This window comes from Taeniopygia guttata, chromosome 4 (assembly GCF_048771995.1).
Source record: "Taeniopygia guttata chromosome 4, bTaeGut7.mat, whole genome shotgun sequence".
NCBI lineage: Eukaryota > Metazoa > Chordata > Aves > Passeriformes > Estrildidae > Taeniopygia > Taeniopygia guttata.
This window is the reverse complement of record NC_133028.1, coordinates 35878704-35905405: the sequence shown is the minus strand read 5'-3', so window position 1 is coordinate 35905405 and position 26702 is coordinate 35878704. Positions and strand designations below refer to the sequence as shown.

The window sequence follows — 26702 nt, the reverse complement described above, 5'->3', positions numbered from 1 at the left end:
AGGCGCTGCCCACCTCCTCCCAGCCCCTGCTGGAAAAGGAGCCGGCTCAGCCAAGTGCCCTTGGGAGCAGAGGGTGCTCAGCAGTGGCACAGGGGCTTCTACAAATCCAGCCCCAGACACGAGAAGCTTGGGCTGAGAACAGGCTGCTTCCCAGTCCCCCTGACCAAGCCCCCAAGGAGTCTTCTCCTAATTCTCAAAGGAAGGGCAATGAAGATGCTGCTGCATCCCACACCAAACCTTTCTATTGTGACAGGGCTTTTCCACATCAGGAGCTGCACGCCCAGACTCCTGGGAGTGGGCTTTCTAAGCATGCACATCTCCACAAACACCAGTGCCAACAACTTCTTTAGAATTCAAACACATATCATGATAATCAAGAGAGCATTTCCTAATATGTTTTTTTTTACCTGTTGGTACAGAAAACATTAAATATTTTTGTCGGTATGATCTTAAACTTTTACACATAAAAGAGCTATGTTTTCAGAAAAAATATCTGAGTCATCCCTCCAGGAAAATAATGCCTAATCACAGCTGGTAGTGAAAAAACCCACTAACCCAGTTCTGTACAAAACTACTAACCCAAGATTCATGAATCAGATGAGTAACTTTATCCAACTGATGGGATTTTTCCCAAGTTTTACTACAGAGATTATGAGGTAAAGGTAGATGAATTTTTAAAAGATATTATAAACATTTTTTTGCATTAAAAATCAACATATTATACTACATCTCATTGCCTTGAAGTTTAAATAAGAACTCAGAATTTTCCAAACTCAAAAGAAGCCATCCTGCTTCTATGGTTGAACAGACCTGTTGCATCAATTTACCATGGACATCCACTTGATTTAGTTGAAATAACACTTATAAAGCAATAAATGTTTAGCTTAAGAGAATGCGTAATGAACAAAGTTTATTACTTTCTGGAAAATCATTGAAATTGAAAGCCACATATATTTACATAAAGTATGTGGCATCTGAAAGAAATCCAAAGAATTTTGTTATTAATTTCCTGTGCTGTTTACATATGTTAGAGCTATGTTTATTCCAGAGGAATCACTCACCAGGAGTGATAGAAATCAAAGTGCAAACTGGTTTATTTTTCTCAGTAACTTATTAAGAACAGCAGCAGTTTCTTGTGTTAGATAGATGATATGCAACAGACACAGATATTTTTTATCAAATATATACACAATAAATGAGAAAGTAAAACAAAGAAATGTGCAGTCAAGTGAGTTTTTTATTAAACTAAATAAAATTTAAAAAAAAAAAAACCACATTTTTGCAATCTTGAATTTTTTTATTAATACCAAAAGGTATTGAATAAGTCACAACACAATTTACAGTGCAAAAATTTATTTTATAACCAAATTCTTATACAATGAAGGACTAATCAAGATAATAGAAACATCAAGTGTTTCATTATGCTTTCTTAAAACCTATGAATTAAAAAATCAATATAAAATCAAAGATTTTCTTAACAAATCTTTAACAAATCAAAGACAATAGAGTTTATAAAGTCCTCTTTTAAAGCTGGAAAGGAAAACGTATTTTTATGACAAGTTGCAATATGTTAATTTCTCATTTTTCATATTTAGTGTGAAAATTATCCTGCATATTTCTAAACTTCAGACCATCTCCCCTTAGTTTTGGCTTGACTGTAGAAAGCAGCTGGCTTTTTAAAACCAGCTATGAAGGAAGTTATTCATGTCCTTTCCTTAACTCCCAGTCCTAACTCCTCAGTCCTTAAGTCTGCAGAATCTTCCTCAAAGGGAGTTTTGCTATGGACTAAATACAATAGTGCAGGACTGGTTTGATCCACTTGTGGGCCTGGAACAAAAAAAAGAAAGAGAATAAGGGTTGTGTAGCTTTTCCAAGAATGCATATTTAAGCCTTGGAACCAGCACTTTCTTGTTTTAGTAAAGGCAGGTATGGCTAGGATTGAATCCTTGAAGAATGAGTCTTCTAACACCAGATAAATAGGTTATATTTGTGTTTCATTGTGCAAAATGTGGAATTCCTCTTTTCTTCATCATCTGCCAAATGTTTTTGCACTTGGGGTTTGTCCTGCAACAGCTCAGATACTCTGACAACGTAAGGATCGAGCCCTCACGCCAGCGTAAGTGCAACAATCCCTCTGCTGCCGAGGGGCTGGCCAAGAGCTCCAGCCCATGCATGTGCGAGTCAGACTTGAGGGGGATGATGCGCCCATCATGCTTGTAAGCATGGAGCTCTGCTCCCAGTGAGAAATAAGGATTTCAGTCCTGCCTGGGCTGCACAAGCCAGAGCAGGCTTCACAGCAGGGGCTCGGGGGCTCCAGATCCCCAGGGGGTGTTTGCCTCCCTGGAGCAGTGCCTGTGGTACCCCTCTGCAGAGGGACCAGACTCGCAGTTTTCAGCCCTGCTGCCCTCCAAACCCAACTCTGCTGTGGGAGGTTTAACACTTACTTAATGAGGACTATGTGTGTGCATACATATGGATGTGTGTATATCTGTCTACACATGCACACAATATAAATTAACTAAACATGTTACTAGGATACATCAGGAAAACCACATCCAAACAAAGAGTGCAATATGGAAAAAAGCTATTAAAAGATCCCAGCATTTTAGCTTGGTGTGTATAGGAATAAATATGATTACAGGATACCAATATTACATTTTGTTCCTTTCTTAATAGCATTTACAAGAGGTGATGCCTTCTGGGGTTAAAGGAAACATTGCAAATGAGCAATAGCAATCCTGATCTTTGTAGAAAATGTGATGCTCATAATTTAATTGCCCATCTCAGGAAAACCTGATGATGATTTCCATGGTTAAAATTAAGTGTATCAGCCCTTTCTTAAATGTCCAAGATGCCTCACAGGAGTCTGAGCTCTGCCCATAAAGCTTTTTAAAGAAATGCAGGAAAGAACAAATTTTTGCTTGAGATCAGAATACCATCACACAAGATCAGTTACTGAAAGATGAAGATAGACATGAAGTTTACACTTTCGTTTTCATCACAGTTTTCAATTAGACTGACTAGTTAGCCTTAGTAATTTTACTCTTTCATCTTAAATACAAAGACCCTGATGCCTTTGTACTACTTCACCCAAACTCTGCACTCTACACATAAAGCTGTGAAGACAGCAAATCAGCCAAGGAACCAGAACTGTGCAAGGCAGGTTTCTATAGGAAAAAAGATCTGGGCAGTTGAAATAATTTTTAAAAAGTAAAATATGTTGCAAATGTAGACTCTTAGCAGTAAGTGATACAGGCCTGTGGCTTCCCTGAGCACCTCACCTGGCCCTGGTCCCATGTCTCAGATGCCATGCTGCTGTAAGAGCTGGCGTATCCATAATATTCAGGCTGGTAATGCGCAATTGTTCTGGGCTATGCCAAATGTGCTGTCCCCAGACACTCTGAAGTGTTAGGGCATGTAATTAAGTGCTAATTTAAATGGCACTAGTCATGTAACTAAAAGTCTATGATTTCTTTTTTTTTCTAGGCATGATTTTCCACACTGGAGTTCCTCTTGGAACTGACTTTGAAGTTAGTAACAAGCCTCCCATTGGGTTTAATGCAAACAGAATCAGCCCTCACTGGAGTTTTTAGTGGAGCAGAGAAAAACATTTTTCCTGTTAAAAGATTTTCTATTAGTACAAACACATAAAAGACTTGACAAAAGTTATAGTGTTAAATATTTTAATGTCTTGCCAAACCTCATCAATTCTCATTGTTTAGCAAAAATGGCATTGACATTCTGAGTTGCTAGCTATGGCATTTTCTGCGTATTAAGATCAATAATATGCCTCACAAGGAATAAAGGGTTGTCTAATGAAAAAAGTCTTTTAGAAGTCAGGACAATTCCAACTGCTATACATGATTATAAATTATGTGGTTATTTTTATGGGGGTGGGGTAGGAGGTGATTAGGGCCTTGGGCACATGAGCCATACATCCCCCACTTTCTTTCCTCACCAGAAATTGTACTTCCCAAAACCTCTCTTTATTATCAGCTATGTGAATTCTAGTTTTTATTGCCAGCGCAAGGCACTAAGTTTTCTGTTTTAGCATCAACCCTGAGTTCTTAAAATATTTATTGGAATAAATGTCTTTGACAGGTTCTAGTGACAGAAGGAAGGAATTGTTTCAGAAGGAAAATTTGGTTTCAATTTGATTGCTTCAAATATTTGGTTCAAATGTCTCAAAAGTTGTGCTTTTTGGACCTTATGCTCTACTGCCTATTCAAGCAGCCTCAGCAGATATTAGGTGCATGGGTTTGGGGCTTTGAGTTCCTTCATTCTAAGCAATGCAGATGCACATTCAAAGGCCCCCTCCCCTGCACTGAGTTTGTCCTGGCTCCACAAAGACTATACATGAGGCCAGACTAAACTACAAGGACTTTTTTTTTTCAAATGTTAAGGGCAACATGAGCTCTGAAGAAGGAACCTAGGGAGGATGAGGAGCCACGTGAGGACATGGCAGCATCTGTGGGTGGCAGAGGAGATGGCTGCACAGAGCCTGCAGGATTTGTCCCCAAGGACAGGTGTCTGATGTGTGTGCACTCCTTGGGCACTCCAGCTGCAGTTAGCTCATGCCAACGATGCCTCTTTAAGTGGCATCCTGCTCTGGTGCTTTTGAGGACGTGTGTTTCCAGCCATATGGGCAGAGTTATGCGCTGTCCTTACCCAGGACCAAAAACTCCATCACCACTTTATGCAACCCAAAGAAAGCAGTCCAGTTTGGACATTTTCCAAAGCATTGACTGCTTCCGACTGACATATCAGAGGTTTAAAAAACCTCCCTTCTTTGTTCCCTTGAGAACAAAATCTTCCATCACTTTTCTGCAAACATCTCAGCATTGTTCTGTCAGGAATGCCTGCCCAGTTCAATAGCTTTTAGTCTTTTCTTGCATTGAGGTGTTGGGATAGATATTTTTAGTCAGAAACTGAAAAATACTTTTTTTGTATATAGATACGAGGCTCTGGGGACCTTATTCAGCTCCTTAGGAAGGTTAAACTTCTATTTCTCACTCTCTGTAACAGTATACTGATGTCTGGGTAGAAGCTGTTCTGGTGTTGCCACAGGAGAAGGGAAGAGGGACTGAATCATCAATCACGATATGGAGATTAGAGCAGTGTAAAGAGAACGAAGACTGTTTCTTAACCCTGTCCTTTCAATGCCTGATATTATGTAAGCTAGATGCCATGGTTATGGGAAATGTGCCTGTGAATTCCCCAAAGCAGAGAGATGAAGATGGGCATTGCTAGCTCCTTCAATATCTGCCTGACTAATAACCAGCCCTGAGAAGCGGGGCTGCTGGTGCCACCGTGCTCCATGCAGACCCCTGTTTGTGTGAGCATGGATTACATGTGTACTGCCAGAACAGGCTCCTTCAGGGAGGAGGCGAATCCTGATGGGATTAGGTGTGAGGTACGCACTTAGCCCTGTCAAGACCAAAAGGCTTCAGTGCATGTGTGGAGCAGAACTACAGGCATCTTAGTGGCTACCCTGGTGCTAGGGGAGTTACTTGGTAAAGATATGATGATATGAAAAAGATAGTCTAAATTTAAACGCCAGATTTCCGCCCAATCTCCAGCGTTGCTCTGTTTGAGAACTGGGCTTGTGTCCCAGTTAAGTAATAAGAGCTTCCTAGGTGTAGATGGTATGAAGGATTACAGTGACTCTTTCTAAATGCTGTGTCTTGGAATCTCTGCAAAAACTTAGTTTTACTCTAGATTTGTTATGGCAATGAGAAATGAGTACACATAGGTACTCATGCTACACATATGTAGCATTTATTGCAGTGTACTGCACTACATTAATTTATGTACACTAACAGATTGGTCTTTTTTTGTAACTTCTCAATATAACATGGTGAGAATTAATGCAAAATTTTAATAAATATATAGAAACAAATAGTCATTAAAATATTTTGCAAATTCCCAGTTTCCTCCTAAATCATAACTTTATTTAAATTGTTACTTCAAATGTTTGTAAGATTCTTTTTTGAATCCTCATGCAGAGCCAAATGGTCTTAATTCCATTTACCATATCCTATCTGCTCTCCAACAGCCCAGAGCCATAAAATCCTTCACCATTTCCAATTACAACCAATGTCAGATGACTCCAAGTCTATGACTCCACACCTTGGCAGATCACAGGACAGGTCACATGCATTAAGCACGGATAAAGGAACATCCATCAGATTATTGGACTTGAGGTAGAGATATTTGCTGTGTTTGGCTGAACTAGATGTCAGCTGGAGGAATGTAGACGCGAAGAAAGTCAGATATTGATTGCAAGGGATGAGTTTGGAAGTGGACTTTGACCTGACACCTAATTTGTACAAGAAGGTAGCAAGAGATGAGTTAAATCTGCAGAGACCCAAAAAGATGATTAAAACCATCCCTGAATGACAATGGCTACTAATTTGCTGCAAGTCACTGTATCCCCCATGGAGGAAAAAAGGGAAACTGGCAGCTCCCCGGGTCCACTCTGAGAAGCTGTGTGTATGCTGCTTGTATTCACAGTTAATGTCTATAGTTCCCTGCTGCTTCTTTATGGTACCGTGAGGGTGCTGGGGAGCCAGGTCTGAAGGGCAGAAAAACGCCAGGAAACACGTTTTGACAGAAAAGCCTTGCGAGGCTCCCATGTGTGCTCCACATTGTCTATCGCGTGCCTTTGATGTCGGGTTTGGCTCGTGGGAAGGCGTGAGGCCAGATCCTCATTCCGGGATGGGCGGTGCCAGCCCCACACACCCATTGCAATGACAGATGACACCGTACAACCCCAGGTGAGGATCCAACCCGTTGCCAACAAGGCAGCCTTTTACATTTTTTTCCTTCCTTTTTTTTTACTCTTTTTCTGTCTCCTTTTTTTTCTCTTTTATTTTTATTTCACTTTCAAATTTTTCTTTCTTTCAGCATTTTTCTATTTTTCTTTTTTCCCCTTCCTGTATTTTTCTTTTTCTTCTATTTTTTCTTCTTCTTCTTTTTTTTTTTTTTTTTTTTTTTTTTGCGGGGGGGGGTTGCTTTCTTTTCTTTTTCTTTTTTTTTTTTTTCTTTCACTAATGACTAGGAGTTTGCTGAGTTTCTCTCCCCGAATGAAGCATGGTCTCAAATTGCTGTCTTCCCAGTAGGCGCAGGCCAGAGTATGCGCCGGGCGCTGCTCCGCGGAGGGGACGCGCCCGGCAGGAAGCCGACCTGGCTGCTGCCTGGCCTCGTACCTGCTTGTACCTGGTCTGAAAAGCAATCCCCACCTTCCTGCGGAAAGGAAGCGATGCTCAACACCTCTGAGCTTCCAGCTCCCTGGCTGCAGGGGCTCGGCAGCTCCCTCTGCCTTGCTCTGCTCCTCTCTCGGCTCTTCGCACAAGTCATCGACGGGAAAATAGTAATAATCAACGTGATGGGAGTTCTCTCCCTCTCCTCTCCTCTCCTCTCCTCTCCTCTCCTCTCCTCTCCTCTCCTCTCCTCTCCTCTCCTCTCCTCTCCTCTCCTCTCCTCTCCTCTCCTCTCCTCTCCTCTCCTCTCCTCTCCTCTCCTCTCCTCTCCTCTCCTCTCCTCTCCTCTCCTCTCCTCTCCTCTCCTCTCCTCTCCTCTCCTCTCCTCTCCTCTCCTCTCCTCTCCTCTCCTCTCCTCTCCTCTCCTCTCCTCTCCTCTCCTCTCCTCTCCTCTCCTCTCCTCTCCTCTCCTCTCCTCTCCTCTCCTCTCCTCTCCTCTCCTCTCCTCTCCTCTCCTCTCCTCTCCTCTCCTCTCCTCTCCTCTCCTCTCCTCTCCTCTCCTCTCCTCTCCTCTCCTCTCCCATTATTTTTATCCTTTCTTTTAACTAAGTGAATGAATCAGGTCTGAAATCATTGCTTTGATGTGTTATATGGTGACTTCACAGAAGAATATTAAAGGAGGGGTGGATGTATGCATTTATCCATGATTTTTGTACACTGCAACGTACAGTTATAGGGAAAAAAAAATTGGCAAATTACTGTTCTTTTACAACGAGGTTCTTGAAAGCCCTGGACTGTGCCACGCTAATTTTGGAAATTAATTAAAGGCACCTGAGTAAGTTTTGCAAAAAGAACACGAAGGAAAACCAGCCTCGCCTCTCTGCAGTGCACCGAGGAGAGATCTCATCGTGTTTGTCAGCTAGGAGCTCCCTCCTTCAAATTTTTTTCCTTTTTTTTTTTTTTTGGGGCCTGAAGGGGGATGTTTGGTATCTGCTCGTAATTCCAGGCACCTTTTGCACCCTCTGATAAATGAGGTAGCTTTCTGCCGGGAAGCGCCGGAGGTGACACCGTGCTGCCTCTCAAACAAGGCACACGTGTCTGGCCCGAGCACAGGGAAAGCCTGTCCCTTTCCCACGGGGTCAGGGGCGGGAGGCGGTGCCACAGCTCAGCCCTGGGAGGGGGAGCCTGGCAGACCCCTCCGCGGGATCCACATCCAAAGGACACTCTCATTACACCCATCACAGCACAGCGCATGTCCCATCCTGCCCTATCAGCAACCCGCAACATTTCAGTAAAGTTCCCTCCTGCATTGTGCTGATATGTGGTTACATATATATCGTATGATTTTATATTTATAATATGTAAAATGTGTATTTAAATAGTCCTCACTTTGTGTTGCTTGTAGAGCTGCAAGCTTATGAAACAAATGAAGGGAAATTACGGGACTAACTCACTATTCTTTAAAAAGGTAACCGAAACAATCTAATATATATTCGACTGTAAGAATTTATCATTAATTAATCGTATATGTGCGTGTACGCACATGCCGGGAGGAGCCGCGCCGCCCAGGGAAGCCCCTGGGGCAAGGGGTGGGAAGAGTTTGATTCCACCGCTGCTGCTCGGGTGGGTGCGATATTCGGCTTTTAACACCAGCTCGGCCCCTTCCCGTCCCGTCTGCGCCTCTGTAATGAGGGCGGCAGCACGCTGCCCTCCCGGCTCCCGGGAAGGAGAGCAGGAAAGCGAATGTGCCCCGCGGGCTGTGGGGCACCGTGGGCATAGGGAATCCTGCATCCCGCTGGTGCCGCCTGCCACCTGCCCCGCGTAAGGCGGGAGGTGGCAGCCGCGGCAGCAAGCGGGGACAGCTCCCCGCGGGTCGCAGCTGCTGGCACGGCCCGCCCCGGCCCCCCGGCTGCGGTGTCCGCCGCCGTCGTGCTCGGGTCCCAGTGTTCTCAACCTCGTCTGCAAAGAGCATCTTTTCCCTGAAGGTCCTCCCAGCTGTCGGCTTGGGACTCCGTGTGCCATTTGAACAAATGGTACCACCGGGATGAGCCGCTCTCATCCTCGGGATGGGTACGGTTTACACCTCTCCCAGGCTCCGGCCAGCAGCAGGCCGCCAGGAGAGACCCTTGGTAGTTACACCTGAGCGGCGAAGGCGTCTGCATGGCTTGTGCGGCACTCCCCAGCGCAGGTCCCTCCGTTTTGCCAGGACTTAGAGGTCTGCCGAGGCCTGAGGACCGTGAGGGAGGAGGTGGCCCTATCCTATACGAACATCTTCCCTGATGAGATAGCCGAGAGCGTGGAGTGTTTGGACCGGGCTGTGTGGACACGGGAAGGCACCGAGAGCAGGAACCAGCGGGCGATGGGGCAGCCAGGAGAGGAGGGAGAGCCGCCACTTTGAGAGCACAGCCCTAAAGCTGTAACCCGGGTGAGGCTCTGCCGGCCCCAGGAACGGCGGGGAGAGGCTGCAGCCGGCCAGGACCTGCCTGGGGAGTTGTGCGTGTCCCGGGCAGGGACAGGGCAGCCAGGGAAATCGCGTCCCCCGCCTGGGAATCAGCCTGTGCCTCGGGAGTTGTCCTGGCACCGCACCCGCAGTTTCTGCCCGTGTGGATCACTTCGCAGCCTTCCCGCAGGATATTTTCCGACGGTGAGGGAAAAAGCCTAATCAGGGTTGTGGAGTATCCTGCCAAGTGCACATTACCCATGGATTTCCCTTTCCCGCCACAAGAATTTAACAGGTTTTGCACGGAGGGCAAACGCGAAGCTGAGGGATTCTGCTAAGCTTACAAGGCTGAGAGTGTTCGCCGGGGGCTGGGGACGATTTAGCTAAAGCTACATCCCGCACACATGGTGCCCACTGACCTGGTGTCCCAACCTTCCCTAGCACTGCTGCAAATTAAAGGCTGATTACGAGCTGAGGGATGCAAGAAGAGGCACATCTCTCTGCCTGGAGGGGAGCACGGCAACTCTGGACTCCAGAGAAGTTCTCACTTTACACTGGGGCCAAATCCTTTGTTTTGTGAAGATAGACACTCTGGACAAATCCCTTCAGGCTCTGAATGACAGCCTACATGTCCTACTGCTTGGAAGGCTGGGCACAGCTGACCTGACCGCTGAACATTGCAGAGTTAGATTTTCTGGATGAATTTTGTGCTTCTTGGAGACAAGTGCTCTTGCTGCGAGCTGGGGAGACCCCAGCCGAGCGGTTTTCCTGGGGACGGTGTTCGCAGGTTTGGAAAGGAGTGGTAAGAAATGTCACCCGGCATTTTCCAGCGATTACTTCAGTGGGAAAATAGGACAGGAAACACTCCCCCGATCGGCTCTTTCCTGCGGTGCGCGTTGGGTTATCGCATCGTCCCTGTGAGCTCAGGGAAAAAGAGGCCCTCTGCCTGCCCTTGGCCTTGCGGGGTGAGTGGGGGCGCTGGGGTGTGGGCAGCTGCTGCCGGAGCGGAGCGGAGGGGAGCGGAGGGGAGCGGAGGGGAGCGGCTGCTGCCCTCGGCCCTCCTCGGGGGCACCCTCGGCCGGCTGGGGCGGTACCGGCTGCCGGAGACTGACAGACGGTGGCTGAAAGGTGTGAGGCTAAACCAAAACCGAAAAATAGCCCCCAGTAAAATAAAATAAAATAAAATCCGTCAACTACAAGTAAGATCCATTCTGGTTTTGATACATACAGCCTCCCCGCTCCTCCTCCCCCCACCAGCCCCGTGTGGCTTTCCTGCCGCTCGGAGGTGCTGGTTGCAGAGTCCAGGCCACATAGCTGACCCCCAGCCAGCTCTCCACGCCGAGAGACTGGCATCTGAAATATTACCCGGGGAGCTGGAGCCGCTCCGGCAGTATCGCCCCGCTCTTCCCCAAAAGGTATCCGGGGAATCCTTCCCCTCCCTTGCCCGCCGAAGCCCTTTCAAAGAAAGTCAGCCCGCTGTGTTAGCCTAAGTACGAAGCATCCGAGGAATTTCCACCGGGGAAACGAGCCTTTCCGCGGGCTGGCGGCGCTTCCCGCCTGCGGCCCGTCCTGCCCGGGGGCTGGGGGCCGCCAGGCGCAGCCCCCGGCGGGCCGTACCTTTAGGCATGGAAGCGTTTCGCGGTTTCGGCGGTATTAACTCCTAACAGGGTGTGAAAAGTATTGGGGATTGAAAAAGCTGTGGGAAAGTGGATTCTTTCCAAGTCAGGCGGGCTGGAGCTTTCCTCTACTCTGCTGGCGGACACCTTGCGCTGCTCCTGCCGCAGGGGCCCCCGAGGAGCAGCCCGTTCCCGGCGGCTGGGAGCCAGACAGCCCGGCAGGTGCGATGCCCCTCGCAGCTTGACCGTGAGCTTTTATAGGTGGCAAACACAGCATCGCGTTTGGCCACCAGCCTGCCCACCCGAGTCACCCTGCCAGCGCCACAGCGCTGAGCGCAGGAGATGCCGCTCGGTGGTGGCTCTTCAGAAGGGGCCCTGGCCTCGCCAGGCAAGTTCTTCCCATCTTGTTTTGCTGCGGGAACGGAGGTTGGGCCTTGTTCTGCCTCCAGCCGCCACGGCCCCACACCCCTGCGTGCTTTCATCCCAGCCCCGCCGCCGCAAGCGGCTCAGCGGCGTAGGCACCGCCGGGCTCGCAGAGGAACCCGTCAAAAGGACTCCTCCCAACAACTTCTTGTCGGTTTTTACCCCCTTTCTAAATTTTTCACCAGTACGTCCGGATTTTTTGGGTTTTTTTTTTTAAGTGTTACGGGTCCGGAAAATGACCAAGGTTCAAATATTCCAGACCTGATCAAACTGAAGCAGCCGTTAACACTTGTTCTAATTAGAGCGGATATTCACACCGCTGGCCCGGCCTCCCCGGAGGAGCATTGCGAAGATAACCTGTGCCCACATTCAAACTCTGCTTTCTCACGGGGGGGGTGGGGGGGGGGGTGGGGGGGTGGGAATCATCGACGTTTGAAAAAAATATTTTAAAAAATAAGAATAATGAATGATTATTCTAATGATATCAATGATGATGGTGATGATAATAATAATAATGGTTGGTTTCTCCTCGTCATAGAAGACAGCGGATGGCCAAGAGTTAGCTTCTGATAAACCTGCGCTCGCCCTGACCATGTCTGTCCCGGGGAAAGAAGGCAGCCGCACACTCCGGTGCCGCCGACCTGCCCTTGTCGCAGCCTTGCCCTCCCGCTCGCCCAGCGCCGCCCCTCGGGTCGGCGGACGGCGGGTCCCGGTGGTGGTACCCGAGTGCGGGGCGGTGAGACCGCCGCCAAGAGGGAGAATTCAAGGGCTCTCCAGGAGGGAGCGGTGCGGGGCGAGCCGCTGGAGGGGGAACCGAGCGTCGCATCGCTTACCTGGCTAGGCAAAAGACACAGCAAGAAAAACCCTTCTCTGGGAAAAAAATAAGTACAAATCTTCCTCAAGCACTCCCGGACCTCAAGCGTCCCGGGTGATGCACTTGGCCAGCGGAGGGGAAAGGCACCGGCAGCGGCTGCTCCGCCGAGCAGGGCGGAAGCGGCCGCAGCGTCTGGCTCGCTCAGCGGTTCCGAGAAACCCCAAGATAAAATGACAGGCTCTTTCTGTGGAGAAATCAATTTCTAAGCATCAGAAAGAGGTTTAAAACAAATAAACTTTAAAAAAAAAAAAAGCCCCCCTCGGACATGTGATTGAGAGACAGTTAAAAGTAATTGCCCCTGTTAAGAGACAGGAGACCAGGTTACAGGGAAAACTACCTTCTTTCAAAGCCCGCTAATGGCCATACGATTCATTAGGTTACTTAATCCTAATAACCTTGCTAGCATCAGTCCCGGTGACCCAGCCCATTAAGCACGACCAGCGAAACCCTATAAAACAGGCAAGGGGAATGTCCAACATCTGAGCACATTTATTAGCATTATGTTCCTGAGATAACATGCCCCCGGCTCCCCTGCATACTGCTGCGGACAGGTTGGGGAAAGAGGCAGCTCTGTTTTCGGAAGGGCTGCGCACAAGACCAGGAGTCGGTGAGGCGGATGGCCTGTCCCACCGTCACTGTCATTCACGGTCTCCCGTTGTCTCGGCTTTCCTCCCCCGGCCCCCGTCTCTCCAGCCGAACAATAGCTACATTTGTGGCGAGCATTTTTTCCTTCTGATTAAACCCAGCCCAACCAATGGCAGCCAGAACGAAACAAAATGCAGAGAGTAACATTTCGATCATAAACGGGAGTTAACAACTTAAAAAAAAAATAAAAAAAAAATAAAAAAAGAGAGAGAGAAAGAAAGGGGTGGGAGTGAGACACAAAAAGTCTCCCTTACACCGAAACGTGCTAGTGAGTCAATGCCGTATCACCCTCCGTGAAGGGGTCGGAGAGAGGGAAAAGGGAAGTGAGGGAAGCAGCAAGGCCGGTTCCTCCCGTGCCTTCCAGAGCTGCAGACAAACCGGACGCCTCCCCGGCATCTCCCTGCCAGGGTGAGGTCTCTGTAATTTACGACACGCGAGTTGTTACGGTGTTTGCCGCTGCTCGGAGCGCGGCTGCTCAGGGCGCAAGCACATGCAAGAGATTAGAAGAGCGAAGGGCTGTCTCCAGCCGGGGAGGGACCTCTCCCAGCGCGGCTGTCACCCCCTTCCTCCGGCCCTCTCCGGCCAGGCAGATCCACTCCGCTCCCGGCTTGGGGTGGCTCCCCGCGGCCGGAGTGAAACTCCACCCAGGATCTGCAGAGGAGCAAACCACCTTCAGACTTTGATTCTCTGCAATCCCCCTACCAACACTTCTATTTTTCCTTTCCATTGCTGAAGAAGACTGTGCGCAGAGGCGGCGGGATGGCGTTGTTGGCAGGCTGGCCCCGCGTTAAGAGATGCCGGCCCGAGGTAACAAGGGCTCCCGGAGGACACCGGTTCCGGGCTCCGCCGCTGCCCACCCAGGCAGCAGCGAGGGGGCGGGCGGCAGGAGCCGCCGGGAGAGCGCCCGGTTGAGTCGAAGGTGATCAGGCGGCGTTCAGCCTCCACAAAGAGCTGGCGCGATCTCTCGCTATTTTCTGCACGCTGGCAGAGACGAAAGCAAGAAAAGCGGCGGGGAGGGAACCGCTGCGCCCAGCCGAACTGCCCATTCCCGGTGCTGCCGGCTCTGCAGAGGGTTTGCCGGGAATTAACCCGGAGGGCTGGTCCTGCAAGCCCTCCTCCCCGGGAGAAATGTCCGCCGCGTTCGCCGGGCTGCCCGGGGCACCGACGGCTGCGCCGCAGCGGGGCTGGGGGCGAGGTGCGCCCTGCACCCGTCCCACACCTCCGCAACTGACAGCGATCGTCTTGTTAAATGCTTTGCCTCTTTTTAAAAATTTGTTTGTTTTTCCTCAAGGGATATTTTAAGTCGTAAAATGTTGGTCTGGCTTGGAACTTGTCATAACAGGAGCCTGCTTTATTTATTGGGTTATTTATTGCTTTTACCAGCAACAATATCCCGAACACAGTCCGGCTGAAAAAAATGAGTTTCCAAAAACAAGGGGAGAAATAGGGCGTGAGAGGGGGGAGCAGTAAGAGAGAGAGAAAAAAAAAGAGAGGGAAGAGTGGGAGAGGGTGGGAGAGCAAGAGAGAGAAAAAGCAAGAGATAAAGAGGGAAATCTAGAAGAAAGCAAAAAGGAGGAGAGAAACAAGAAGTGGAAAGAAAGCAAGAGAAAGCAAGAACATAAGCAAGAAAGAATGAAAGAGAAAAAGGGAGAAAAGGAGAAAGGAAGAAAAGAAGAAAGGAAAGGAGAAAGGAAGAAAGGAAGAAAATAAGGAAAGAAAGAAGGAAGGAAGGAAGGAAGGAAGGAAGGAAGGAAGGAAGGAAGGAAGGAAGGAAGGAAGGAAGGAAGGAAGGAAGGAAGGAAGGAAGGAAGGAAGGAAGGAAGGAAGGAAGGAAGGAAGGAAGGAAGGAAGGAAGGAAGGAAGGAAAGAAAGAAAGAAAGAAAGAAAGAAAGAAAGAAAGAAAGAAAGAAAGAAAGAAAGAAAGAAAGAAAGAAAGAAAGAAAGAAAGAAAGAAAGAAAGAAAGAAAGAAAGAAAGAAAGAAAGAAAGAAAGAAAGAAAGAAAGAAAGAAAGAAAGAAAGAAAGAAAGAAAGAAACCCACACATGCCAGTTTTTCAAAATTAAAACAAGAAGCCCCGAAGTATTCATCTTGGTATTAATATTATTTAGCATTAAAAACTCCGGGAACTTCAAACAAACTTCTTGCAGGGAAAAGAAACAGAAAAGAACTATTCTCTGGAAACCATTTGTTCACAGCTCGAACTGTGCCGTTTTGGCTTAGAAACAAAACTCAAGACGCCCAACCCTGTCCCTCCTCCCCCCAGCATATATCCTTTCAGCACACATTTTAAAATAAATATCCTCACGAGTCTTTCCAAAATGCCTCCTTGTTATGAATTGATAGGATACAACATACCCCAGCTGTGTGCCTGGGAATTGAGATTTAGCCCTTTAAATGCCAGGGCAACATCTGGGGGGGAAAGAATTCCGGCGGCTTCGCCCCCTGCGCTGGGTGCCGCCGGCAGGAGGTGCGCGGGGGCTCCGCGGGCACCCGGCGCGCCGCTGCACCCCTGGGTGCCACGGCAGCCCCGCGGAGCAGCAGCCGGCCACTCGGTGCTCTGGGTTCAGATGACCCCAGGAAAGAGCCCCCAACTAGGCAAAGGAGAAAATGGTACTTTTCCTGACTCTCCCCACAAGCTCTTTTAATTTTACTATGCTTTTCGTCCTACTGCTCAGTGAGTCAACATAAAAAGCATATTCAGTATCTAGTTTGCATAGAATGTAATAAAATAGCGGAAAGGTTGCCAGGGATCTCCTTGGAGGTGTCCTGCTTGGGAAACAGGGACTGAACAGGCGCGTTTTTCATCCCATCATAAAATTAATTCAACCTCGAAGACATTTTCGTGGAAGTTTACTTAATAAAATTTTCCCGCAGCTATTTGGTCCCAGAAGAGTGCTTATCATTAAAAAAAAAAAAAAAAAAAAAAAAAAAAAAAAAAAAAAGCGCAGGAAGAATTTACAGATTGATCTTCGGTTTTGGGGCTTGCAACAGGTGTCAGAGATCTCTTCGGGGAGAAGAAAAAAAAAATGTATGTATGTATGTATGCATTAATCTACATATATACATGTGTGTATATATATATATATATACACACACACGTGTGTGTGTGTAGACCGTTAATTTTCTTTAAACAAAACAAAACAAAACAAAAAAGGCAAAAGAAAAATGTTACCTCTTTAAACACCTTCTATGCTTATACATCTACACTCAAAATATATTATGTGATCTTATCATGTTTCAATCTCTATTTTCTCGTCGATTTTAATGAGATGTTGTAGTCGGAAAAATGGCCAGCCATCTTTAATAAGATGTACACTTTTAATCTTATGTTTGGGTACGTCTTCTTAGGGTTGGACAAGTGATAAATTCCTTTGTTTTCAAAACTAAGAAAGATGCGTGGGTAATGGTATTGCGAATGACGTAAGAATATGGACTTATATTACAATGATCAGCCATCACAAATAAAAAAGTATGATGAAGCACGTGTTTGAGGTGATCTACTTCTAGAAAATGAATTACAGTTAGTTACTGTCCCTTCTTGCCTCCCTGATCCAGCACGATATTACCTTCACTCTGCCAAGAGAGGAGGGGAAAATAAATTTAATAAAAAAACCCTAACTCGCTGTCCTTCGGGGAGCACAGTTTCTAACAGCTGTTTTACAGAGGAGGAGCCAGTGACCAAAAAAACCCTGAGGAGTGAGCCTTTAACCCAAGGTGATGCACAACTTTTTAATCCATGCCCCCGCGTATATATGTTTATGCTCACATATTCCAACAGCTAGTGCCTAATGCGCCAACAGCGCGTTAGTCTGGGAGAGGGAGTATGCATAAAATCCTCACAGATCTAGTGATTTGAGGCTGCCGTTTGTTTTGGGGAAGCTCCAGAAAGTTTAAAAACTGTGCGTGGGGATAATTTTCCCATTCCTTTAGCACCCCTCTCTCGGCGAGTGCAGACGCCCGCCGCGCCAGGTACGGGCAGGGCAGAGGGAAGGGGCTCGGAGGCGGCGGCCCCGGGACCGCCGACCGCCGCCTCCTCCCGCCGGCGGATGTGCGTGGGATGTGCCCGAGGAGCTCCCGCCAGGGCACCGGCCGGCACGCCCTGCCCCGCGCAGGGAAGGGGCACACCCCCGCCCGCAGAAAGAGAACCTGCGCTCCAAACCACGGCTTTGCCTCCCCTCCCTTTTACCCCCGGGACTCGCACCGCAGCCGAGCCGGAACCGGTTTCCTAAAAGCAAACTGCCTTCTTCAGAGCCCTTTAAATCCCAGCCCGGCCCCGGGATACAGGATGCTGGACGAAGGATGCCAAGGCAGCCCGGACCCGGAAAGTGCGGTGGATTCAAGGAGGGAGAGCAGTGAAATATTGAAAGTACTCGCAGCTGGCAGCTCACCGCAGTACCCATGGCAGGAGGGGCTTCGGCACAGACAGGGGGTCCCAGCCCCTGGGTTGCTGCCCGCGCCTACCGCACACGTCCCAGCCAGTGTAGCAGAAGAGCTCCGGCAACGGAGTTTGGGGGTTTTTTTGGTTTTGGTTTTTTTTTTGTTTGTTTTTTGTTTTTTTTCTTTTTTTCCTTTTTCTTTTTTGAATTTTCCCCAGAAAGTGAGGAATTCACACGCAGGAAACGGCAGCAGGGGAACGAGAGGATTCCCCGCCCTTGCACTCGCCCAGCCGTCCCCCAGCCACAGCGGCTCCCCGAGCCTGCCTGCACCTCCCCAAGGATGGATGTGCTTCATGCCCTTGTCGCGCATGGAAACTCAGGCCATCCTGCGAACGACGCGTTGCCTAAATAAAGATAAAACGTGCTGTACATCACAGGCTCTCCCGGTTATTCTCAATGACTTGTCGATTCTTCCCCCCCTCCCCATCCATCCCCTTACCACCCCCCGGCACACGTGCAATGATAGAAAATGGTTTTAAATGACGAAGGGTCACGTAGAGCCATCCTGATCGTTTAGCAAAAATAACAGAGCTATTATAGAGCTGAAGGAAGGAGCCAGGGAGTTCATCCACACGTGCTTCAGTGCCTCGACTGAACGCATTCATATAGGCAAACGTATATGTGTGTGTGTATATATATACACACATGTATATATATATATATGTATATATATATACATACATACATATATTCATATATATATATATATATATATATATATATATATATGCAGCGGCACCGTCCCATGTGCTCCTCAGGACTCTCTCATTAGGCCGTAAATACGTGCACAGATGACAGTGAGCGCTCCTGTATGGATGGGAGGAGGGGACACGGAAGGGCTGCTTGTGTCTTTGGGATGGAAACGCACATAAAGTCTTTTATGAGAGCTCGGGAGACAGCAGTTGCTCACTAACCTACTTCTTCCTCTCTCTCTCTCTCTCTCTCTTTTTTTTTTTTTTTTTTTTTTTTATTTCTATCGCCGAAAACTGGAAATAATTAAATTCTTTAAAGGTTTACTTTCGAAACCGTCGCCGGAGTAAACTATGATTCAGGTGTAAATAATTACCAAAGTCATGAAAGCGGCAACTGCTACATGTGGTTTATTCATTGCTTGCCTTTTTTCTTTTTTTTCTTTTTTTCTTTTTTTTAGTCGTTTGATCATTTTCATCCCTAACTGTCTGCCAAATTCACATATTTGTAATTTACTAAACTTTATCGTTCCTACCAGGATAGGTATGTTGTACATTATTTTCCAGACCCGTCCTGCCCTGCCCCAGGGAAGAAGCCTGGCTGGATGCTGCTCAAGAAGGGACAACGCTATTACCCCGGTTTTAGAACTGAATAAAAGATGCTTCCCCTTTCATAAACGCTACCAGACCCATTCGATTTTAGGCTCCCGAGAAGAAATGAATTATTAAAGGAAATAAATTGTTTAAACACAATAGCTACTTGGCTAAATGAAAGCAATCCCTGGGGCAAGACTAGCAGGGTTTGGCCAGAGAGCGAAATGATGGAAGTATCCATCAAACGAAAATCTTAGAGAAATAGGACAGACGTGGACCTATAATACACAACATATAAACAAAAGCCCAGGATTTACTTCATGCCTGTTTTCTTCAGACTATTCCGACTTTTTTTTTTTGCCTACACTACAACTTCAACCCATTTGACTCTTCAAAAAGCCATGGTGAAAAAAAAAGGCAGGAAAGCAAAGTTTTTTTCTTGCCTGTGTCTTATTTTAAAAAAGTAAATTTTGCATAGTAAGCCACCACTTGAACATGTTCTGGTGTTGTAAAAGTGTTTTTTATCAGGCTGTAAATTACTGCCACTCTGACAGAGCAGCCGGAAATGTAAATCACACTGTAGAACTGCAGTTATGAAAAAATTTGTTCACTTTTCCACGTCCCAAGAAGATCTCAGGGCTGCTGGATTAGGAAGGGAGGGAAAAGTCTTGTTTACTATTTTGCTTCTTCACCAAACTGTTGGCTCCACGGTGCCTGGGACTTTGATGAGAAAGAATGGACAATGTGCAGAGTTCCTTCCTATGACACCCAGGCCACCGCCACTTGGGAGGTCCTTTGGCCTAATGCAACCACAGCTAACTGCTCCCAACAGGAGGCTCTGTGGATCAGGCAGGGTCACAATTATACTTCTGCTAAAGGCAAGAGTTGCCTTAAAAAAAAAAAAAAAAAAAAAAAAAAAAAGACAAAAGGAAAGGCGAGGGAGGGGGAGGGGGTGCGAATTAAATCCTTTCAATTCATTTTGGGAAGGAAAGACGGAGAGCGGGGTTAGTTGAAACCGTTTCCAACAGGCATGAACAAAATGAGGTTGCTTCCATCCAGAGAGAAATTAGGGGGAATGAGATCCGGGGCACTTCGGAAGAGGTTACTCCGATCCCAGGGCTGCCACACCAAATCGCCCATCGGGAGCAGATGGGCCTCCCCGCGATCCTGCGAAGTGTTTTGAGGGCTCATCCACGGACAGGAGTTCTCCCTGGTACCATACATTGCACAGGCATTGCTCCTCTAAGGTAGGGAGGAGAGAGCTACACACCCGTGGTCCACAACGAGTCCTCAAGCACTGACCCATTTGTACGGAGGGGGAGAAGAACTCCAGGAGACCCTAGAGCTGATTGCCTCTGATTTTGGCACTCGGGGGGCATCAATATTTTATGGAGGTGGGAGGACAGGAATGCTGAAATTCATTATATGTGTCGGAGCGACAGAGATGTTAAAACACGAGTCTCTTGCATTTAAGAGGCGAAAAAAAGCGGGGAGGAGGGAAGAGGGGGGGATGTCCCGACCTCTGCCGCTTACCGGCATACCGGCTGCCGGCCCCTGTGGATTCGCAGTTGGCCCGTCCTCCTGGTTCCTGGCAAGCCGGCCAGGTGTGCTCCCAGTGCCCGCCGGCCAGCCTTCCCCTATTCCTCCGGTTCTTCCTCCGGTCCCCCGTTTAAAGTCCCCAAAGTCAGCCCCGGTACCTCGAGTCCTGCCGGGTCGGGGCTTTGGGCGGATCTGGGTCTCGGTTGCTGCCTCCCGCCGCGGCGGGCGGGACACGGCGAGGGGTCTCGCCTCGTCCCCCCATTCCCACCCCATTCCCGCGTCTGGGACAAGGGGACACTTAAGCCGCACAGCTTCGGAAAACTCATTTCAGGCAGCGAGATCCGACCGGGGGAGGAGGGACCGGCTCCGGGAATCACTTCGGCTGCCGGCCCCGGCCCCGCTCCCGCCGCCCCCCGCTTACCTGGACGACGGTCCCCGTGCTCGGCGACGGGCTCTCAGCAGGACAAGGGTGACAAGGGACGCCTCAGCCCCCCGGGTGCACAAGGGCACGGTCATGGCCCCCCGCGCACCCCAGAGAGATGCGGCGGGAGGAAGAGAGAGGGAGGAGAGAGGAAAAGTCTTTTTTTCCCCCTTTCTCTCCCCGTTTGAGCCGAAGTGACCCGCAGTATCTGGAGAAGGTTTTTGAAGACGTTTGGGAGGGAGGGAGAGAGTTTTCTGCTGAGAAACTCAATCTGCCATACAGTAGCGACGGCATCTGGGATCTGTCACTGCTGACAGCACCACAGGGCACAGACATGATCTTCCGCACAACACTGCAACTCCCCAAAATACCCTCCTCGCTCCCAAGGTATCTGCCGGGTTGCATCGCTCTCCTTTGCCAAAAGGGGGAAAGCAACCTGAGCCCCCGCAAACAAATACACCGAGGGGAAGGCAAGAGAGAGCAACCTTGTCTCCCCCTTCCTCTTCGCGATGCTGAGCACTCGGCCGCCGAGGACGCAAGGCGAAAGACGATGTCATGCTCGGAGGGCGCAAAGGCCATAAATGTAGGCTCTCGCGACGCTAGATTCCCGGGAATGACTTTAATGAATAATTTCGGAGACAGTTATGGCTTTAGGTAATTACTGCGCGGCTCTATGAAAACCAGATTTGGGAAAGAGGCGGTCAAGGCCGAGCCGTGTGCTTCGGCTCGCCCCTGCCAGACCTCTCCAGACACCACCTCCCCCCATCGCCGCCCGACCCCCGGGCGTCCCCGGCCTCCCGCACCCCCTCAGCTGCCGGGGTCCTCCTTCGAGCAGCGCTGCCCGCAACTCTGCGAAGGCTGGAGGCTTGTGGGGGGAGCACCTAATTTTGTTATTATTTTTAAACTCTTCCGCCTCCTGTATTTTCTGGCAGGACATTTCATTGTCTTTTAGGCCAATTTTAGAAAACTTCTCTGGGTTTGCACACGTATTTATCTTTTTTAAGAAGTTCATTATAAGCAGCTGTTGCAGCCTATTGCCACATACGGCATGCAAATAGAGACCCCTATAGGAGAGTCGGCCTCTCTATTACCCCTACATGTTCGCTCAATAGACGAGACCGGCGAAACCATTCTGCTGCTCTGCATTAAAATTGAATTGTACATTTTTCTACCGAGTCCTTTGGGCAACGGAGGGGTTTGTTTCTGCTTTGAACAGCCTCCTCGGTTAGCAATTGAAGCGCTCCGAGATGCGGGCCCGCTGATCCCCATTGTTTCGCTAAGGCATCACCGCTGTTCCCAGAAGGCCGCTCCGGGGGCAGCCGCCCCTCGCCCCCAGCCCGTGGGTCCGCCAGGCCTGCGCGTCGCCCAGGCAGCCCCGCGGGACACGGCCCGCTCCGCCGGGAGCCGCACGGCCTCTGCCGGCGGCGAGACGGCTCCCAGAAAGCGAGAAATAGGATTTTGCAGTTTTTTTTTTTTTTTTATGTTTTTTTATGTTTTTGTTTGTTTGTTTGTTTTGGTTTTGTGGGTTTTGTTTTGGTTTTGTTGTTGTTGTTATGGCTTATATCGCAGTTTTGTTTTTTTTTTCCCCCTTTACTTCAACAGCTTTTTAAAAATTCACTTACTCCCGCCCGACTCCCTTGGTCGTCCGCTGTGCTGGGAAGCCGAGCTCACAGCATACCGTTTGCACTGATTCAGAAAGGAAATGTTCCTTTTCCTTTCGAGATTACAGAGACACAGAGGAGCGTTGCGGTATCTTAGGGGGTTTATTTTATTTTATTCTGCTGGAACAAAGAAATGGAAATATTTAAAAATTTATTTTTAGGGTCACATGGGGCTTTGTTTTTCTTTTCTCCCTCCTTCTGGCAAGCGTATTTTACCGCGAGAATTTAATCCTTCAGATAAATTGTCTAACATTATCTTTTTCCTCTGGAGACGAGATCAACTGCTTTCTCATCCACCCCCCCCCCCCCATTCCCCCGCCCCTCCTTCCTGCTAGTAGCACTGATTGTAATGTACAGCTGGACAAGTGTCAGCCGTCCAAGACTGCGAACAGCCAGTGGAGGCTTAAGTTGTATTTATTCAATTATTATTTTTTATCTCCTTGGGGGAAAAAAACATACGAAACAAAAAAAATCATAAAGTAAAAAATTTGTCAAAATAAGCGCATCAAACGTGGTTTTGGGTCCCCCTGAGCCAAGGCTTCCACGCTGGGTGTTCAGCGTGACCGTCAGCCAGCCTCAGCTCTCAATTAGAGGCGATTCATTAGGATTTTAATAGCAGGTGCAAAGCCATCTCCTTGCCAGCAGCACTGCCGTTTGGGTCGGGAATCGTCCTGTTTTATAGCAGCCTCTGACTCTCCCGGCTCATTCTAAACCTGACTGCCACTCTGGATAACGGTGTGTCGGCGCGCCTGCGACTGCCTGCACGTAAGCGTTGCACTTTGTTTAGCTAATTTCTCCCTGCCAAGACACAAGGTGGAAATCTGCCTGGCTCGATATTTATTTTGGAAGACAGCGCTGTGAGCAAATGTGCTGTGAGAAATCGGGCTGAGATAAAGCAAGCGCTGGGCCGGGGGCTGGGGGGAGCGAGGTGGATGGGGGCGTAGCCCGCCCGCGGAATGCACCGCTTTGGCTTTCTCGAAGTCCCAAACAGACAAATAAACTAACAACCTCGGTAGCAAATTCAGAAGAGTCGGAGCCTTCGGGGTTCAAAAGCGGGCTGTACCGAGGAGCCTCGGGGCTGGAGTGCCGCGTCCCACTGCACCCGCATCCCAGCTGGCGGCCCGGCCGGGCCCGGGCTTGGAAAGCGTCGCCGTGATTACACCCAAGTGGAGAGCAGGATGGCTCCGAGCCGTCTGATCTGACGTCAACATGTCTCTAGCTCCTCGCTGCAAGATAGAGGGAGCAGAGCCGGGGGAGGGACGGCTCTAATCATTCCCAGATGTCTCTAATAGCAGATATAAAGACTTATATAGTGTCTGAGAATAAATTTGTAATCAATGCTCTAAAATCGCATCATCAAAGCAATGGTATTTCTAGACGAAAACGGGGCTGGGGGGAGGGAAAAATGAGGAAGAGGGAGACACACACCACGCTGGTTTGGAAGGAGGGAGGCACAGGGAACCTCAGAAATCCGCTGTCCGTGCTCATCACTTGGCTTTGCTAAAATTTATGTGAATATATAATTCAGATAACAACTCTGCTTTAGTCTCTATTGTATGTGTCAAGCTGAAACAGCTGAAAAGTAATTGGCCAATTAGAAATAGAAAAGATCATAACGGGTTTGCAAAGGCATATATTTCATGGCCTGCAGAAAAAAAAAATCCCAAATTAAAAATGTATAAAACATTGATAAGCCCTTCGTTACAGCAGAGGGGATTATGTCTGTAGGCATGCAGGATAAGTTTCCTTCCCATCGCTTCTTGGAGATTTCTTCTGGGTGTATTTGTGAGTCGCTGGGCTAGTACGTGTGAAAAAGGAGGATTAAGGCTGGGTTTCCAAGAGCAAAAGGAGGAAATTTTCTTTAGAGGTTTTATTATTAACCTTTCCTCCCCATCTCCCTGCCCACCTTTCAAGTTCATGTTGTCTCCATGGTATCGCCTAGTCTTGTTTATATCCCGCGTATGGCCCAGCGCTTGTTCTGGGGGTGCCTTTGGCTTGGCCGAGAGGCCCCGTTGAACCTCTTTGACAGGGATATCAAATGAGAAATAATTATTGCAGTAGTCTTTTGAGGTAAAGAGGAGCTCCTGGGAACCACGGAGGAGAGGGGAGTATGTGTGAAAAAAAAATCTCCACGCACAACACTAAGCAAAATGAAGAAAAAAAAAGCCTCACCACATTTTTTTCTCTTTTTCTTGCCGGAGTGCAGGCATGGCATACACATTTGATAGCAACGAAGTCCCGCATGTTGCAGAGTCCCCCAAAACTCAGCACTGCCAGCGGCTGATAGGCTCGCTGCCAGCAGCGGAGCACAGAGCCGTCCTCGCGCTGCGTCCCCGCTTTCCAAAATCCGGACGAGCTCTAAAAATCCACGCTGCTATCTGCCTCGGGGTCCCCGGGGCACACGCAGCCGCCGGGCAGGTCCTGCCTTCCTGCGAGGGGGCGACCGCGCTGTTTCGGGGCTGCAGCCGGGCCCGCACCCCGGGGAACCGAGGGGCCGCTCCCTGGGAGGGAAGGGGAGGCCGGACGTCACTCGGGGGAGTTTTGTCACTCTTCCTTTTCAAAAAAATCAACATGTTGTGTTCTCTTGAAAGAGAGCAGAGGCTCTCGCTCCCTTATCCATGAAACGAAGCTACAAGACTAAAATAGGGATCCGTGAGTCAATCTGCGGGAACAGGGCTTCAGTCACCGGGCTGCTCTCCACCCTGCCCTCCCTTCTCTCTTCCGCCCTGCACCCACAGAGGAAAGTTGCAGAGTGGGAAAGGCTGCTATCCCTCCTCTTACGTGCCTTTAACCTCGGTAAAAGCTCCCAAAAATATTCTGGCCTCGAGGAATTACCGGACAGATCGACGGGATGCCGATGCCCCCGGGTGCAGGCAGGATGCGGAGCGCAGCTCTCCGCTGTTATCAGGCCTTGGCTCCGTCGGCGGAGAGCTGAGGCCAGGGCACCGACATCCCCATCTACCATCAATTTACCTTCTGCTTCCCCATTTAGCTTTTAACGTCAAAACCTACATTTTTGTCGGCTCCGGTCTGTCTAGGGCTCGTGTGATTTAGCTGCGGGAATGGCTGCTCCTGAGAAAATAGCAACATCCTCATTAGTGAACAATTAAAAGAGATCCTCCTTAGCGGATTCAAAGGGCCTCCCGGTTCTGATGAACTGACGTTACAAAACCGGGATATTATTAATGTGGAAATACTGGACAGGCGATTCAGAGATCGGATATTGGAGCCGCCCGCCGGCCCTACCGCGCATCCCTTGGGGGAGTTGCAACCCGGTGACTCGGTCGAGGGAAGACACAGTATCTGCAGAGAGGCTGCCCATGATAGGCCCCACCGCAGCATTTGCAGACACCCCTCACCCCTTTTATTTCACCCTGTGCCACTACAAAAAAAAAAAAAAAAAAAAAAAAAAAAAAAAAAAAAAAAACACCACAAACACCAAACCCCCCCAAAAACAAAACAAACAAACGAACAAACAAAAAAGCACCAAAAAACCCACAAAAAAACCCAAAAAAATTCTTTGAGCAAGGAACGCAGAGTCGGGAGAAGCTCCAGTTCATCAGCTGGGCAATTAATAGACAAGGAAAAGCAAACAAGGGGGCAGATTCTTCTCTCCGAGTGTTTTAAACAGAGGCAAGTGTCTGTAAACACAGACCCACGCCGGATAGCAGAGCCGGGCTGCCTGACCCGACGGGAGGGAGGGCACATCACTTTTGTCTGGTTGTTGTAACCCCGCAACCTCTCCACTGTCAGCAGGGGCGGCGAAACGGCGCTGGGGCTCCCTTATCTTTTTATGGGCAATTGCACATCTACCTACGCTTACTGCTGGGTCTCGTTGGGAACCACTTCCTTAGGCGCGATGGCACGGGAAGGCTGGCAGGCATGCAGCCCTGGACCTGGAGAGAGACCCAGCTTGGTTTAAGTAGAGATGATTTACGTAAAAGTTTAAAATACGAACCCTAATTTTATTATGGAAAAGGTTAAAAACCTTGCCCTTAATCAGGAATGGACAAAAAAAAAAAAAAAAAAAAAAACTAGACCAGCTTCCTTCAGTGAAAACCTTTCATTCTTTCCTTGCATGCCTACGATACAGGAGGATGCCATGCATTTCCCAGCGTTAAACTCTCGCCCCGGTACTGGGGAGCAGAAAAGTCACGAGACT

At 48.7% G+C, this 26702-nt stretch overlaps 2 long non-coding RNA genes across 2 annotated transcripts in view; one reads left to right on the top strand and one right to left on the bottom strand.

Moving 5' to 3' along the window:
• Positions 1-20969, bottom strand: part of LOC140683945 (uncharacterized) — a 31050-nt gene extending 10081 nt beyond the window's left edge. The window contains exon 1 of the long non-coding RNA XR_012055623.1: positions 20880-20969. This is a non-coding gene — a long non-coding RNA (uncharacterized lncRNA). The remainder of the gene's footprint in view (positions 1-20879) is intronic.
• Positions 20970-21444: 475 nt separating this feature from the next.
• On the top strand, positions 21445-23888 carry LOC140683946 (uncharacterized). The gene is made up of 2 exons (XR_012055624.1): positions 21445-21533; positions 22482-23888. It is a non-coding gene; the product is annotated as an uncharacterized lncRNA (long non-coding RNA).
• The last annotated feature ends 2814 nt before the right edge of the window (positions 23889-26702 follow it).